The following is an 18,804-nucleotide window of genomic DNA, read 5'->3' as shown; positions in this document are numbered from 1 at the left end:
TCCACATATGGCAGAGTTTGCCCTATATAATGAAACAGGCCGAGAAATATTCAAGTACGTAACCTACGTTTGCAGTGTCACACGTGAAGATACCTTGAATATTTATGCTATATCTATAATTCCCGATAATTACGGCAAGTTCGTTTAGAGCCCGCGTTTCGGCCGGTGCACTGCCTTATATATATATATATATATATATATATATATATATATATATATATATATATATATATATACTTGGCATAATTATAGGGCTATTTGTTTAACTTACACCAGCTACACTAGTGTAGAAAGTCTCCCATACCTCCAATGGCTTTCTGCTACACTAGCGTAGGTGGTGTAGGTTAAAAAAAAATGGCCCTGCTGAGTTCTGACTCATTCCATCACCCATGTATATTAACACGGGAAAAAATAACGTAAACACATCACAGGGGAAATAATTAAATCGGCATCTTCGGAAGGTGGTCCAGAAATTACAAATCGCACTTTTGGTTGGCATTTGTTCAGGCAGTATTTGAAAGGTTGAGGAAGTAAGCATATTTTAGCAGTTAATTAGAAGAAAATTTAAATGCCGCCTGAGTTACACTAGGTTAGTGCCAACGTCATGCATTCGAATCCATCGTGCACAAGGTCGGCCCCGTAGAGTGAAACGCAATGCCTCACTGCACTGAAGCAATTTTCCTTCGGTTCGAGAAAGCATTCACAGTAAACCTTGGAGGTTTACGGACACTATCTCTCTGACCAACACAGTGATGGCGCCACAGGTCATGACATCCTTGAGCCACAGTTGTACATTGCTTACGTAGAAGTAAATTAATTCTTGCAGAAAAAAAAATGTAGTGGTCAAGCAAGAATCGAACCACCGTCCTTTCAGTTGAAAATCGGGCGCGGTATTTCCACATGACGGAAGGGAGTTCTTTAGCTGTATTAGCTGATGTGTTTTTATGGCCTCTTCGTACAAACGGAGAACAGTAACTGCATTGTAATAACAATTGCGAGAGGTTATTACAAGTAATCATCATTAATAATAGGCATTACTAGGTGGCACTACAACTTGTTCCTGCTACTTCTCGGTAATAAATAGCATTACCAACTAACAATATTACTAAGTCTTATTTCTTGTCTTTACTATTTAGCTCTCTTATACTTAGCATGAAAGCATAACATATTTAGGCAGTGCCGCGCGTTAACCCAGCAATAATGAAGTGTCTCTTAATTATATGGATATCTTGCACCAAGCGCTGAACACGTGTTTGGCGCTGCTTGCTGGTCGTCTTCTGTGCACAAGTAATGACCAAAGTGCCGTCACGGTTGAATGGTGTCTACGCAATCACAGTTATCGCGATAACGAAACATATTGTGAACAGCCATAAAATTGGTAGTTCGTGGTAAATATATGAAATAATTATTTTCTGAAGTAGATGGATGAAAGCAAGGACACTCTCCGAAGTTGGCCTCAAGTAAACAACTGCCTCGTCTATATAAGTGCGATTTTACACAAGTCACTTTAAACTTTGACGGACGTAAAATATATTTGAATGCTATAATAATCATAGCAATAAACTTTATTAACACTGTGCCTAAAATTGGCAGTTGTGCCTTATAGTGGCAGCTATTCTCAGTATCACTTTCGCACTGACTATCTCCGTAATCATATATACCAGGAAATATCCGCTCCTAATAGTATCGTTATTCTTCATTTAAAGCGGTACGGGACCTAAGTGATGAGGTATTTTAACTACACAAGGCAAGAATTTTGAGGACGGGATTAAACGGCTGAGTCCCCGTGATGGTTTCAATGGCTGCACAGGAAATTAGCTTCGATGATCTATGAATGATTATAAGAGCAGACTTGATGTCGTTTTCTGATTTACTGTGCATTCAACAAGGTGTTCGGTACAATAACAATAGCTTAGTACATACTGCACAGAAATGTGAATGTATGAAATGGTATTTCAGAGCCAATGTATATGAACCCCCCCCCAAGATGTGGATCTACAGGTGCCCTAGGGTGTATGTACCCAGGTGACACAAACCATCGGCACACTATTAGACTGTGTAGGATTGCACTCTACGGCACTATTAGGACCGGATGTTGCCAATACAACACAACTATTCGGCTCATTGCTCGTGGTTGAGTAGTAACAGTAAGCTGGGTAGTAACAGGGGTACACGAGTTTTTCGAAGGTAAGTTTCTCTTTTATCAGCACACACATGAAGGCTGCCATTCATTTTCGTCAGTTTGTGAAAAAGCAGCAAAATCTTTTATGGGTTGCTTAAAACGTTAGCGTAACAATATACTAAGACGCCAGACATATGTACCCTAATATCGTCCGATATATTGCTGCTGCTACTGTCAGGTTTTGCTCGCTGATAGAGTCGCACAGGCTGTGTAGGCTTGACTGACCTGAAAGAAAGCACTTCCCAAACGACATATATTGTTGCTGTTATGTTAGTACGCACGGTGATAATCCGCATGCGACAAGGTTCATCGTATACGCACTTTGTGTGAACCTGGCGTCCGGGACACGGTGCGATGCAGCCTTGTCACTTTACACAATGTCCACACACGAGGCAGCATTTAGTCTCCTTCAATAGACGTGCCTTTCCGGGGCTGGCTATAAGGGAAAGAGAAATCTTCTCCTTAAAGACAAGGCTTCGTGGATAGCCGGCAGAAAGAGCCGCGGAGGGCTATTCGGGGCATTTGGTTTATGTCCTTGAACGAACATGGAGCTAAGAAAATAACCACGCGCTAAGCAACTCTGCCAATGTAGATACAACCTCGGCTCGGAAGGCGTCTTGCTGCACTTGTAACAATTGTGTCTGGTGTCATCGCTGTAAGTCGAATTGACAGGCCGTGCTTATTGTTCCCGAGAAAAGACGCGGCTATATGCTATTCTGGGCAAACGATAGAACGTTTGGCCGGTTATGCACGGGTCTTTGTTGTCGTGTAGAAAATTTAGCGATACAGAGCTGCCCCTCCCCCCCGCCCTCGAAGAAGACGTGCCCCCTGCCCACTCGAAACAAGACGGGGACTTTAGTTCGAACACAGGCTTTGCAAAAGATACACCTGGAAGTGCCTGCAAGCGTCTAAATTTAGCGCGAGACTGGCGTAGTCGTACTCCACATTCTCCCTCAGCTGCCCCAGGTAGCAACTCTCACAATAGCGAGTGCTTGCTATACTTCATGATACTTGTCGGAAGATATTTTACTTCAAGTTCCTTTTACAGTGGTATTGATTAGATAATATGCCAGCCCATCGTGCGCCTTTCAGTAAAAACACAAAGAACCAAACAAGGACTGAGAAAAGAGCAGCAACAATTGTGTTGAACTAATGCAAAATGGCATCAAGACTCCATGCGGCGTCGAAACTGTCGAATGCATCAGTGTTTTTGGAAAAAAATGCCATAAATCAACGGATGTTTCTAGGGCGCATTTTTCATTTTTAGCATAATATTGGTTGACGTAGTTTAAGGGTTGACAGAAACTAAAGTCATTACGATCTATCAATAGATATGAGGCTTTCCTGGTTAGAAAAAAGTCCTTGTTGCCCCTAATACCAACCTGAAACACAGAATCTTAGGTCGGCTTCTAAGAGTACATTACTCCTTTAAATAAGAAACAGAATATTTGCAAATAAACATAACTTTCGTACGCTACGAAACAACAGATGGGTCACCATCTTTTGATTGCTTCCGTGCCGTAGCACGATGATGCCTAAAGAATTGCGAGCGCCAATCATTAAGGAAAATATACAGCACTGTTCATTTCCTGTTAGAGACCATAGAGTATTTTTCTGTTTTGATATCCCGAGCTCAAGTACAGTAGGGATAAATGTCTCATCATTACATCAGATTTAAAATCAAAGAAATATATATTGTGATTGTCAAACAGATTTGTATTTTGTATATTATATTTCCCCTTTCCTCTATCTTTGCTTCGAGGGTGTTTAAGAATACGCTGAATATACATGTCGATAAATGAACACGGTATACACAGCTGGGTGTAGGTAAAAACGTCCCCGGAAAAAAGGTCCCCGGGAAATACGGCCCCGGAGAAAACGCCCCCGGAGGAAACAGCCCCTGAAGAACCGGCAACTAGGAGAAAAAAAAAAGTCCCCAAGGCAAAAACTGGCCCTAAAATGGTTTTCTTCCGGAACGATATCAAAAGAAAAGGTACACATTTTATGCCATTTTTTCTTAGCTTTGAGTTAAATGTAATCATCATTTGGAACTTGCGTCCTCTGGGCATCCGAAATGTTTACAAGAACTGCGTAAAAGCATGGTGGAAGAGCTATCTGGCTCTTTATACGTTGCGCGGTTCCGAGCTCCGCCGCTCATTAAGCAATCATATGGCAGGTATAATAAGCTTGGTAATAATGCCCACTTAGATATGTACAAGCGAATCGGCATATGGTTGTCTCGGGGAACTGCCCAAAGCAGAAGACGTCACTAGAATTACTTTCCAGACCTTCTGGTGGCGAGGCTCAACCGTTCTTCTGATAAAGATGTAGAATTGGGATAAGGGGGATGATGGTATAAGTAGGACCCGGCTTAACCGGTCGTGCATCATGGCCATACTAAAGCATCGCTCCAAGCTTCTCCGGTAAAGCCGGTGGTCAGCTCGCCTTTTCCCCGCAAACAAAGCGAAAACGAGGCACTGTCACTGTATTACCGCTGCCTTCATTTTTTTTTTATGAATGCCCGCATCAGTTCGATGTTCGCGGTCAATTCCAAGCCGACAGATGAAACCGCTGTAATAAAGTTAACATGCATCATTCATCACTGCAGCTCGCCACGGGGAAACGCAGTCTGCTTCCTATAGCGCAAGACTTCAGTCCCCGTCCGGGGACATTTTTTCCTACTTCGCAAATAGGGTATTTGTTCCGGGGACGTTTCTTCCGGGGCCATTTTTCCGGGGCATTTGCTCCGGAGACATTGTTTCCGGGGACGTTTTTACCGGATCCTATACACAGCTAAAATGTGGACCAGTGTTTGTGGTTGGGTTTCTTGGTCCTTTGTATGCCGAATTAGTCTCACCATGGGGCAGACAGATGCTGACAGATGGCACTGGTGTGGTTTCCCCTTCTGTTAGTCTATCTTTGTGCTAATACACTGCGGCAAGGGTCTTAAAGCTGTGGCCAATGCGCCACATCCGAGCCGCGGACACTTTCTGAGTTGTCCACTAGAAGACATGCCCTCGAGAAGGGCGTCTTGCCCCCCGTCCGCCGCCACCACATTGTCGGTCTCCAGCACGAATCGCGCCGGGGAATTTGATAGCTAGACCTTTCCTATTCGTATGCGGCTATACAAGCCAAACTGTGCCTGTTTTCACGCCTACAAATGTTTTTCTTGCGAGGTGTGAGTCAAACTGTGACGAAACATTAGAATTGCTTTAAAACTATGAACACTCGATCTAGAGTAGAGTCATTTAAAGCCCGTATAGCGCGCGCTTCTACTCATTGCGTGCCTTAGACGGAAAGATTCAGTATCTTCAGCAAAAGCTTTTTTCTGCTGTTTAACGCGGTTCTCGGACGGTGTTTGCCATAAGTTGGTGATGACGGAAGGTAGAAAATTTCATATGCAAGGCTAACCAGTGGTGCCTGCTCCGAGACGGCAGGGCAGCGGCGTACTCTCTCTCAACCTGGTTCCACATAGGTTTCAGTTATAAGTGGAAGGTTTAAAAAAAGGTCCGCTTATAAGTGGAACATTTTTAAAGGTTCCACTCATAGCCGGAACGTATGCAAAAACAGATTAAGAGTGTAAAACGAGGGGTAACGGGGCTCGCGCGGCAGCCAATTCGTCTCAGCACAATGGGTCGGCCAGCAGTGAATGGAAGTGCAAGCGTACAATATCTTAGCCAGGACGCAGCACAGCTGTCTTCTTCAGTGCTCTTATCTGAACATGGCTCGGAAGAACACTTGTTCTACTGGCGGAGCCGGAGAGCTAGCTTCGTGTCGGTAAAAAGAGGCCGACACAACAATAGAAGCGACAGAGTATACGGGAAGACTGGGACAAAAGCTCGTTCATGACACTCGCGACGCGACTTATTTCGGCAGCATATCTTCGAGACAATATGACATATTGCCTTATCGCCGTTGGCAAAAAAAAATGAAAGAGTGGCGGCTAAAGGCGAATCTCAGACAGCAGTAGACGCTCCGTAGTAACACCTCTTAAAGTAAGCTTTGAAAAACAGGGCCCATTGTTCTTTTCTTTCGGAGATTCACGCGCCCAATCGTTTCCCCGATTGTGTCGAGCACGTTTTGCGTATTCAAATAAACTACCGTTGTGGATAGTAGAACTCCCTGCGACTTCCGCTATGACCAAAAAGACACACACACAGGCACGCACGCACACACACACACACACACACACGCGCACGCACGCACACACACACACACACACACACACACACACACACACACACACACACACACACACACACACACACACACACACACACACACACACACACACACACACACACACACACACACACACACACACACACACACACACACACACACACACACACACACACACACACACACACACACACACACACACACACACACACACACACACACACACACACACACACACACACACACACACACACACACACACACACACACACACACACACACACACACACACACACACACACACACACACACGCGTCTAGTTGCTTCTGCCAAGTCGGCCATTGCATGTGGTCTCGCTGCGTCACACGGGTGGACGGGGCGTCATGCAAGTGGACAATGAATCAGCGTTTGACAATGTTATCTGCCAACCCCTCCCCTCCTAGAGGCGCCTGCCCGTGACTTTTCGGTCCCAGTGCAAGTGAAGACACATTTCTTCCACAGTGGGGCCTCTAACACCGTCGTGTTAAAATCTGGCTCAACTGAGTAATGGCGCAGTTGAATCGTCTGTACGATCCTGCTGACGGGTAGTGTTTACGGCAGATGTTTCGAGCCAACGCGTCCTGTGCAGTTATTTCAGCGTGGCTCTCCCTTTAAGACCACACTCCCAAACGGCATTTGCAAAAGGTTGAGGTCCCCCCTTATTCACGATCGCAGATTCCCACTCTTAACGTTGTCACGCCATTATCACACCCCGCACATCGGCATTGTTGGGCCGCCGAACAGTTTCTGCCTCGGCGTAAAACAAGAAAGAATCTTTGCTAAGAGCCCTCTCAATAAGCACTTCCGCATCGGATCTACAGCAGCTAAACTGAGAGATTAAAAGATTATGCGGGAAAGCTGGGAGCGAGACACCGAGGGCAATGAACGTGTTCCAGCACTTCGGTCACCACTAACATCACTCCAGAGACATACGTAGTAGTGGGGAGACTCGGTACCGATTGGGAGAAGACCGCTGTTCCTGTTTTGACATCTGGCCTTTCTCTCGTTTCTCTGATCATTAAAACGTCCTTTCATATTCGCCCTCGAATTCTATTTCTTATCACTGCCATATCCGTTATTTCGTCGTTTACTGCGGCTGATTAGATCGGTGATATTGGATAGACTTCGCACACGCTGGGGCTAAGGGCGTGCTTCTTACTGCTGATCACGCCGTGAAAAGTAGGAAAAAATTAGAGCACTGCAGAATCTACATTGGAGAAATGTGAAAACACGGATGCTGCTGTTGGTTGCTTCTGATTGCTTCTAGTAGCCTAATTCACCTCTTGTTTGACCATTTAAATGGGCCTTATACGCATCATCCGACATACCGTAAGGCTGCGCCCCGACTACTGCGAGGAGCCGAACCGCCGCCAAATTTATCCTCCTAGCGTGACGATGGATGGATGGATGGATGAAATATAGGAGCGTCCCTTTTGAAACGGGGTGGTAGCAGTAGCTATCAAGTTCATTTTTCTCCCTATATCCTAATTATTGATTTAGAATGGTTAACTAAACCATCATTCTATTTATTAAATTTTGTTCCTACATTACTAACATTATGTCACTTCTCTGCTTTTAAGCCACCAATCTTCCAGTCGCTTTTTGCTAGTTTCCACCGCCGGTTTATTCACCCGGCCACTGTTATCTCTAAACCCCAGAGCTTCAGGAAAAGTGATTGCGCCTGCACCAACTTCCGGATGGATACCATTACATTCGAGTATAATATGGGCAATTGTTTCACTGGAGTTTCCACGTACAGCACATGCGTCATCTCCATTGTTAAATTTCTTTTTGTAGCTGCGTGTTCTAAGGCACCCTGATCTAGCTTTAAAACATAGGGCACTGCCTCTTGAGTTATCAAAGAAATCTTCCTTCCTGATCTGCATTTTCCACTTTCGGTATAATTCCACACGTTTCTTTTCCATCGAATTTATCCAATTTTTACCTTCTGTGTTTTTCACCTGTTGCTTAATGCTCTTTATTTCTCCGTCCTTGTTACTAGTATACTTACTAGTTAGTTTCCTAGTTCTTTTCCTCCATTGTGAGTCAACGCTTTTTAGGTACAGGTATTTTAGGTACAGGTTTTTAGGTACAGGTGACGTCACAAACAGCGAGCGCCCTCTCTCGGCTGCGACAAAGCGTCGTGTATGGGCTCGCCGCCACCATCCGATGGCGCGAGATTGGGGCCCCGTTTCTCGGTCTGCGTGTCGTCACACGGTCACGTGAAAGGTCATGTATGGTGGCGCCACGACACGCCAAAGGCTCGAAGTGCTAGCAGTATTGCTTTCGTAATAAAAGTACGCACTGATGTTTTGTCGTTGTCAAAAACGCCCATAAAGAATATAATTGTACGGCTCTTCAGTGATACAGAGGGCTACGAACGCATGCTGAACTGTTTTTCTCAATGCGACATACATATTCTTCGATGCTTACTTTTGTCATATTCTTATGTTATGGCACGCGCAAAATAATCGTGCATTCCGAATGCAGACGGCATTCCACATCAGCTGAAAAAGGCAAGGGAAAGCTGTGGGCTAAATGCTCTTTCTAATGCAAAAGCGTTAAAGATCCCGTGTCGCAGAAAAGCCTTCAGTCGCGAGGAAACTTTCCGGCAGGGGCAAACAATTATCTCGCGTTTTCTCCTAAATATGAATCCTTATCAACTGACTCCGTTCTCTGTTCTTCTGATTCGTATCATCTGCTTATACTGCTGCTTTATCGACGCTGTTGCTGGAAGCTGCAGCTGAGAATGACATCGCACATAGGCAAGAAGAGCACCGCGAGGAAATGAAGCTAATTTCATTTTGAGCTATTTTCAATAGTGTCGTTCTGTGCCATGCTTCCTCTTGTACTTGATTGTGGTTTGTTTCACTGCTCCGACCGGCTCTGTAATGCGAAAGCCCTGAGGGTACAATAAGTGAAATATGAAAATGAAGCTGAAACTAAGGCAAAAAGAGAAAAATGATGGGTATGATTTCAAGGTACTTTTCTTTTCTTATTGAATAGGATGTAGAGGAAGCTGCTGCATTCGAGCACATTTAGAGTACTGTGAGAGACAACAGAGGAAAATAAGTCAAGATAACAGTGGGAGGCAAGCAACTCAAATTGAAAACAAACACGGGTGATAAATGAAAGCAACCGACAGCACAGAGACACCAACAAAAGACTTGTAACTACAGTGCACTAGAGTATTCTATAATGCGTCTGAAGCAGCAGCGGAAAATAAGGGTGCGTACAGAGGTCAACACCGGCATGCACCTGCATCACCCTTGCTCGCATGATACGGTGGGCACTGAGAAGAGCTCAGGCATTTCATTCGTTTGGCCTAACTATAGAAACAAATGGAGGAGGCCTAGTATACATACAGAAAAAAAAAAAACGGGTTTAAAACAAACACTGCTGATTTAAACGATATATTTCGCAAGAAAGATAAGATTTTTCTGTGTCGAAGTTCGAATATGAATGCCAGCTTCTTAAGTACAAATTGCAGTGGTAGTAAGATGTTTGCGATCATCTGAGAATCATGATTTGTGCTAAAAAGTGCTATTTGCCATTTTTTACGGGAGTGGATGTCAAGTTCAAGTGCATTTCGTTTTAAGTTTCAACATTTTCTATTTAGTTTGTGTCTTTTGGAATGATGGGTAGGTTACGTAAAATTTGTTCGCTAGTAGAGGCAGTGAATTTACAGACCTTTACTTGTAGAAGACGTTTGTGATAGCAGGCAATATGTTTGGGCAGAATTAACATTTTAGAGTTATTTTAAAATAATGTTCAGCCCCATACAAGATTTCAGATATATAAATCGAAGGTGAACAGTCCCTCATCAATTAGCAGATTAAGTGACGTTTATAAAATATACCGATTTTTGTTTTGCATACCTGATATGAATCTAGGTTCTGGAGTATAAAATTTTCGCGAGCCTCGCATTGCAACATATCGGCAAAACATACAGCAAGGGTTTTTCCTTAGCCAACAAATTCTCTAACCAATGTATTACACAACACGTTTTGGAGTTAATAGCAGACACGTACAGGTTGTCCACTCATTGCTTGAACGGCCGGTATCTACAAGTAGACAATGCGTCAGACATGGCCGCATATAAATTGAGATGCAAGCCTAAAGGGACCTGGAGGGGATGCTTCGCACGACTGTCACCTAGTTTGATTGCGCGGCCGGGCCTGGCGGCGCGTCTTGTTTTAAAACTGCCTGCTAGTGGGTTTTTTTAGATAACCTTAAAACCTTGTCCTCATTAAATTGTGAAAGATGTACTACGAAATCGTTTGCTGCTGTAATGAGACCCGTGTACTAATTAGATTATTTGTAAACTGGGAATGGACAAGAAGTGGAAGCTGTGACAGATTTTCTGTTCTTGGGCGCCAAGATTACCTCGGAAGGAGACTGCAGTCATGAAATTAGGAGACGCCTGCTTCTGGGAAAGAGAGCAATGGTTAGCCTTGACCGCCTAGTAAAGAGCAGAGACATTAGTCTGCCAACCAAGATCCGTATAACCCGTGCTATGGTCTTTCCAGTTGTGATGTATGGATGCGAGAGTTGGACTGTGAAAAAGGCTGACCGCCGAAGAATTGACGCGTTTGAATTGTGGTGCTGGCGAAGACTCTTAAGAGTTCCTTGGACTGCCAGAAGATCAAATCAGTCGATATTGTCGACCATAAACCCTGACTGCTCATTGGAGGGTCAAATTCTAAAGTTAAAGCTTAGCTACTTTGGTCATCTGATGAGAAGAGAGGAGTCGCTGGAGAAAGATTTTATGTTGGGAAAGGTTGAGGGTCGCCGGAGAAGGGGTAGGCAGCGAACGCGATGGTTAGATGGCATCGTCGAGGCACTGCAGATGAAGTTATGTGATGTTAGGAAGATAGTGAGAGACCGGAAAGCGTGGCGTGACATGGTCAATAGGGTCACGAAGAGTCGGACACGACTGAACGCCTGAACTGAACTGAACTGAAACTCCTTGATTTCTTGCAGAGTTAATAGCTACCGAATAATGACGGCGTCCTTTTCTATAAGTTGATTATAAATTGATAAAAAGACACAAGTTTCAGTCACATTTGCTTTTGCTTGTCACGAGGATGACATACACGGCTTTCGATGGAGACTCGATTATTGTTATGGATTTGTGGTTATTGGGAAATATTGTTCAGAGATACTCGGCAATTAGTTCCCTTAGCATTGGAACTCTGGATGTTGATTTGCTCGTCCCAAATACGTACTTAACAGGGTCTATAGCTGCGTTTTTTTGTGGCTGCCCATGAATGATATCAATAATAAGGAAACATTTGCGTTAAGCAGTGTAAATATTTTAAATGTATTTATACAAGAGAGTTTTGATCCCTTCAGACACTCATTCATGATATCCTGTTAAATAAGGCGCCATATCCTAAAAACGTGTACAATGTATAGGTTCTGACGTGCAAAAAGTTATCTTTAACGCCATTTCTAGCCGACATAATATATTAACTTAAGATAAGGCAATTTTTAATGTTGCGCCGCCTGAGTTTAGCTAGGCATTGTGCCGCTCTTGTGGGTGCGTAATTTTCAGGCTTTCTTTGCAAGCGCGAGCGCTTTCAACTGCAAAAGCGTGTTGATTTCTTCCCATCATGGGTTAATATTACAGAATGGACACAAAGAAATTATAATTGAAACCCTAAAGGCAGGCCCACGTCGCGATGTAATTATTTGAGACCTGGAACTAAACTGCCAACTTAAGCACCTGGTAGGACACGAGATTTTTTTCTTGTCCCTGAAGTCCTGGTTCGTTGATTGGAAAGAAATCTAAAACACGCAGATGTTTCGGCCTTGGTTATGGATTCGCGCTGTATGCATATTCTAGGCTGCTATCTCATGAAAGAATGATCTGCGCATTGTTTAAGACCACTTTACCGCGCGTTCGCCTACACATTGATCCCACTCGTGGGTTTCTGAAGCGAGTAGCTCGTGAGCGTTGACGTCACAAATGCGAAGCAGCTTCATTCTTGTTCTCTTAGACTCATATGATTAGAAGCTTTGAGCACGGAGCGGAATAACATTTATTGCCGAATTGAACAGCCTTCATCACGAGTAACCGCGGATTACTGGCCCCAAAACCAGTGCATTGCGAATGTTTTTTGTGCCTATTCCACTAGCCTATGGTTGTCGAAACATTTCCGCGTCCCGAACACGATGACGAAACTCTATGTTTAGGTGACTAGAGAGAGAGATAGAGAGAGAGAGAGGGAAAGGATCACCTGAGTTCCTAATGGATGCGGGCAAGCTCTGATGAATTTAGCTACCTTGTTAACGCACCAAAATCGCCGCAATAACGCGTGGAAACTGCTCCATGCATCGAAGTGCAAGTAAAATCGAGAAAGCCAATATGTTGACAGACGTGACAGTGTTCTGATATCTCATTTCACAAAGATAACTTTGCGGCTGGTCTATTTTCACAAATAACAGCAGGATTTTATGCTAAATCTTTAACTTAGTTTTAACGTAGGCCATGACGATCACGCTAATCCTGCAAACGCTGCGACGATGCTTGTAGGAAGCATACACTGACACTCTATGTTGGGTACATTTTGGCACTTACTGCTAGCTCTAAATTAGCTGCAAAGTGCAAACTGTGTGCATAGGTTAGAAAATCACCATTTCATTAGGGGAAGGAATAACATAGCAGGAACCCTTTGCGGCCGTCAGGGCCAATATGTGCTTTGCACAATAAGCCCAATTCTCACAACCACATCAGTGCTTGCGCTATCTTGTTTATCACAGTGCTATAGACCTAACATAAGCATCTTTTGACAATAGCAGCAGCATAGTGCACTGTTCTGAAAGCTCCTCGGCAGTTTTTGCACAGCCACTTCAGAGGAAGCCAGTGGTTTAAACAATATACCAGAAAATTATCTTCAAATGAAAAAAGCATGAAACAGCAAAAAAAAGAAAAAGTTCACTAAAATCCCCCTCATGCCTCATAAGCTCTGTCTGAGGTAGCGGCAGCAGAGTGTATAACGAAAAGCATAACAAAAGAAATTGACGAAATGAGCAGTGTTCTGGCAGAAACAGCTCTCAATATGTAGTACATTGAACGGCGGGATTTCGCAATGCCACTCGCTGTTCGAGGCGCAAGCCAGACGTGCTGCATGTGGCTTCAGGCGGCTGATCAATTCTCGATGGCCCTTAAGTCGCTCTTTTTGGCGTGCGCGAGAGGCAGATGCTCGACTTTGCTCAGTGTTTATCTTCCGCTCTGTAGCTGCAGAATGACTCGTGACGACAACGCGAGCGTTCAATCATGCTCGGCCGCCACCTTTGTCATGTAGAGTGCTCAAGAAATAGGCTCACAAATGTCGTCGCGTAGGCGTTTTACGGACGCAGCCGGTCTCACGCGAGTGGCTGATGTTAACGAAGTTGAACGGGGGTAATTGTCTTTCACGGATTGACACTAACCGGCGATAGTTTCTGTGCTTTCTCCAATTGTTGGGGCAAATGTCAGCTGGCTGTCATTTCGTTTATCTGTCAAGCAAGAGCTATGATTAGGTTGGTGTGATTAGTCCTTAAACTTCAATCATCGTAGTAACATGGGCGCGCTGCGGTGTTCTCGGAAAACGCCATGTTATTTTCGGTTATTTCATTGTTCTTTCTCCACAACCCCCTCTTCTGAGAGTACAGATATGCATTCACGTAAATGAATAGCGTGAGCCTGCTACCAAGCCCTCCTGAATGACGAACCGACATACTTTAAGTGATCCCTACCGCCGGCGGCTGCGTTTCGATGGAGGAGAAACTAAGAGGCGCCCGTGTACTGTGCGACGTCTGACTGTCTGACTGACTGACTCCCTGCAATAAAGTTTTTCAGTCAGTCAGTCAGTGTACTGTGTGACGTCAGGGCACGCGAAAGATCCCCAAGTGGTCGAATTACTTCGTAGCCCTTTTATACGTCATCTCTTTCCCTCTCTTCGCTTTCTGTCCCGCCTGCTTCCCTTCCTTTGCAGCGCGGTTCAGGGGTCCATGGCACGTGTGACAGATCCCGTGCCTTTCTTTTCCTGTGAACCAATCATTGTTATTATTATTATTATTGTTGTTATTCATATTCATATTATTATTACATTCAAATTTCAAAAGTTTGTGAATCAAGCTTACTCGCACCGCTCACAAACGTGCTTTATTGCACCATTCTGTATTCCCTAGAGTGCTGCTTATTCTTTCAAACGTCGTGCTTTTAAAGATATTGTTTTACTATACCAATCTAGCCACGGCGTTTATCCCCGCCCGTGTGAAGGCCTCTCAAAGGCGGAGGAGCGGCTTCTGCCCCGCCTTCATACAGATACTTTGCTGTGTCCGGCAGCTCTCAAATACTTCGACCATTCTTGCTAGGGAAGCTGTTTGCACTTTGCGGAGAAGTCTTCGGACATTTACCACATGGTGTGCTCCTTCCCCTCCAACCCTGCTTTCCCCCCTTTCTCCGGTAAGTGTGAGCTTGGACGGTACACCATCGCTCCTGTTGCGTGGCGTTCCTGGCGCTGGTTCATGGTATGGAATTGCAGATGGCAGGAACGCTAGACAAGACCTAATATCACGGAATCTCGCGGGTTGGCCGATCAAGCGCACAGATATCGCGCACAACTCTGGCGCACGGGATTTCGTTCCGTGAGCCTACGAAGGCTTTCGCCCTAATAACAAAATGAGTGAATCTTCGCTTCGTCAGAATAGTGGGTGCTTCTATGGCATGCATAGTTATAAACCAATTAAGAATGTCCAAAGGAAAACGTAGCTGCATTCCAGCCTCGGCTCATTCACTACCCCAAGCAAGCAGAATACAACTAATTTTCGACTGCTTAATTTTCTTGCATATGCTTTCTTATACTTGCTTTGATACAGGCGAATTATGGAAGAGATGTCAGAGCACGTTAAAGAACCCCAGGTGGTCGAAATCTATCCAGAGTCCTCGATCACGGCGCCTCTTATAGGCCTTGGATTGTTTCAGCAATAATACAACTCATTTCCTTTTTTTTTTTTGCTAGCTTGTCCCTTTCTTCTTTTTCGTGCGCGAAGCAATTGAGAGCTGAGTCTTAGAAAGGGAATATTTGCAGTGACATAGTGCTCGCACTTTCAATGATAATAATAATAATAATAATAATAATAATAATAATAATAATAATAATAATAATAATAATAATAATAATAATAATAATAATAATAATAATAATAATCAATCAATCAATCAATCAATCAATCTTTATTTAATGTGCGCAGGAACAACCATGTGGTCTTTGTGCTGCAGCACAAAAAAAAAAAATGAAAAAGCACAAACATGTTTACACACACAGAGAGAACACAAAAAAAAAGAAATAAATAATACATGAAATGAAACTGAGACGAAACGTATCACGGAAATTAAGCAAATAATGAGTATCATCACTTATATACACAGTGAGAGAATTTTTTAGCACACCAGGAAATAAAGAAAAAAAAAAGAACGGTAGGTAGAAGAGAAAAAAAAAAAAAACAGATAACTGACATTGATTATAGTAATATAGAAATATACATAAAATAAACAACCATTCCAGGCGCAACAAGTGCATGGTACTTAAAACACAGGCTAGAAATACAGAATAATACAATAAAGAAGTAAAATTGAACAAGGGACAGTAAGATTCGAATATAAAGTTTAAAGTTGAAATATAAGCAAGAAACGGATAAAAAGTAGTTCAAGATACAGACAGCATTGAACAGGAGAAAAAGCAAAAAGTGAAGTAAATACAATTTAAGGCTAGAAAGTGGGAGTTATATGTGATAAAGTACTATTTAGAATACAACGCTACGAACATCCAATGTAAATGAACAGAGCGAGTTTTGGAAGATGTCAAGGTGAGGACAAAAAGAGTTAAATAACCACTGCATCCTGTCCAGAGGGGAGTGGGAATGAAGAGGAGAAACCTGAAATGGTCTGAATTCCCTCATGCTCTTTCGCGGAACGCGCAGTAGGATGTACTCTAAGAGCTGAGGGCACATAATGTGGCCATGAAGGAGTTTGTACAGAAATATGATATCAAGTCTGATACGACGGCAGTGAAGGGAAGGAAGATTCAGTTGGGCGCTCCTGGTGGAGCGAGAGGGGGAAGTTGCGAAAGGAAAGCGATAATGAAATATCCGTAAAAATTTTTTTTGTACTCTGTCAACCTTGTCCAAGTTCGATTTGCAAGTGCCATTCCAAACAACCGACGCATACTCCAAGACCGGGAGGCATATGGACAGGTACAGTTTTAGGAACGGAAGTGGAGTATGGAACTCTCTCGAAAGTCTGCAAACGAATCCGAGTGTGCGCATAGCCCGCTGAGCAATGCGTTTAGTGTGAGAGGAGAAGCTGAGGGTGCGGTCAAAAAGTACACCAAGGTCATTAATTTCATCAACCCTATCCAACAGCACAGAATTGACAGAATAATGGTAGAGAAAGCTATGTGTTTTACGAGTAAAGGACACAACCCTAGTTTTGGAAGAATTGAGAGTAAGTCGATTCATCGCACACCAATCAGAAAAAGCAGATATGTCCGATTGCAACAACACGCAATCTTGAAAAGAATGTATTACCTTGAATATTTTTATATCATCAGCATAAAGAAGAAACGAGGAGTTCTTTATCGCCGAGGAAACATCATTAATAAAAACGGAGAAGAGAAGCGGGCCTAGTACTGAACCTTGAGGAACTCCACTCGTTGCAGGGTAAACGAAAGAAGTCTGTCCATTGACACTGACAAAGCAGAAGCGATCAAGGAGATAGTTGCGTAGGAGGGCTACGAGAGAGACTTCAACGCCAGAGAGTAGAAGTTTTTCAAGAAGTAGTGAGTGAGTAACAACGTCGAAAGCTTTGCTCATATCACAGTACACAGTGTCAACCTGACCCCTCTGAAGGACTGCTGCAGAGGCATACGTCATAAACGTGACTAGGTTGGTAGAAGTAGAGCGACCCGACATGAAGCCATGTTGATTCGGTACTATGATATGTTTGAGATGGAAGGAAAGTACGCTGTGCAAAGCTAATTCGAAAAGCTTAGAGGTTGCACATAGAAGAGAAATCGGACGATAATTGGAAACATCAGTTTTGTTTCCAGACTTGAAGACAGGAAACACGCGTGCCATTTTCCACACGCGAGGAAAGGCAGCATTTTTTAAACAGTTATTAAATATGGCAGTCAGTACTGGTACGAAGATATAACTGAAGGCTTTTATTATGGCAGCTGGAATGCCATCAGGTCCAGGAGACAAAGATGGTCTCAGACGCTTAAGACTCTCAGTTATCAACTCCTCGTCAAAGAGAATGGAATTAGATAGTGCACCAGATGGGAGGCAAACGGAATCACAATGTGGATGTTTGTAAACGGAGGAAAAATGTTGTGCAAAACTGTCGGCAACATCCCGAATTTCCGAACCCTGAGAGTCAACTAAGCTGATACTTAAATCTGATTTAATGGAACGCTTGCGAACGTAACGCCAGAACTGACTAGGACGATTTGAGGCATACCTCTCTAAAGACTCAAGATAGGAGTCGTAGTCCCGCTTGTATAAGCGTTTGCAAAGAGAACGCACACGGCGAAACTCATCTGCCCAATTGTGAAACCCAGGGCGTTTCGCTTTACGATGGGCCCGTTCCTTGAGCTTTAACGCCGTTATTAGTTCCCTTGAAAACCAGGAAGGGAACTTCCTACGCGTAGGAGTATGCAAAGGTATGTACCGACGCATACCATCAAGAACTATTTCTGTAAAGCGACTGACTTGTCCATCTGAATCATTAATGTCATTTAAAAGGGACCAGTCGACGGAAGAGAAGAAATTGAAAAGACCGACATAATCACCACGTGCATACGCGAAACGGGGCGAATTCCCCACCCGATCTGAGTTAGTAGAAGGTGAGGCAGAGACAGCAGTAGTAACTAGAAGCGGAGGGTGAAATTTGTCACAGCGAGTCAGCGGTATGTCCGAACTCGAGACTCGAACACTTTCAAAATTCGATAGACAGATGTCAAGAATATTACCGCAACAGTTTTCAATGAAATTGTGTTGCTGCAAAGAGTTAAAGGCTATGAAATCAAGTAGAGCGTTACACTTACTTAATATGTAATGATTGTTGTGAGAAGAAATAAGTGAGTTCCAGTTGATACCAGGAGTATTAAAATCACCTAAAATAAGAAGTTTGTGTTTGCTATGACGGGTTATAACATGTTCGATTGAGAGCAGAACATCATCATAGGCTGAAGGAGGTAGATTCGGAGGAATGTAGAAAGCTGCAAGTAAAAGTTTTTCATGTCGATTTAAAGTGAGCTCGAGCCACACACATTCTTCAACAGTTTCCAGATCGGAACGTCGAACACACTTCACAAAACTGTCAATAGCAATGAGCACTCCACCTCCTCTTG

At 43.6% G+C, this 18,804-nt stretch overlaps 1 protein-coding gene across 5 annotated transcripts in view; it reads right to left on the bottom strand.

The window, feature by feature from the left end:
- The window catches only part of LOC146178647 (uncharacterized), a 93,976-nt gene that overhangs the window by 23,470 nt on the left and 51,702 nt on the right, over positions 1-18,804 (bottom strand). For 2 of the 5 annotated variants that reach the window (XM_084578453.1, XM_084578454.1), the window contains one exon: positions 2,504-2,618. The exons of 2 other annotated variants lie outside the window; for them this stretch is intronic. The gene's annotated coding sequence lies outside the window, so the exon portion shown is untranslated. Of the gene's footprint in view, positions 1-2,275; positions 2,421-2,503; positions 2,619-18,804 lie in introns of those variants that run through there. One more of the 5 variants, XR_014700625.1, reaches the window with a different exon arrangement.

The sequence above is a fragment of the Amblyomma maculatum genome, chromosome 9 (assembly GCF_055883805.1).
Source record: "Amblyomma maculatum isolate TAMU_Amacu chromosome 9, ASM5588380v1, whole genome shotgun sequence".
In the NCBI taxonomy this organism is placed as follows: domain Eukaryota; kingdom Metazoa; phylum Arthropoda; class Arachnida; order Ixodida; family Ixodidae; genus Amblyomma; species Amblyomma maculatum.
The sequence above is the reverse complement of the archived record's forward strand: the minus strand, read 5'-3'. Positions and strand labels throughout refer to the sequence as shown.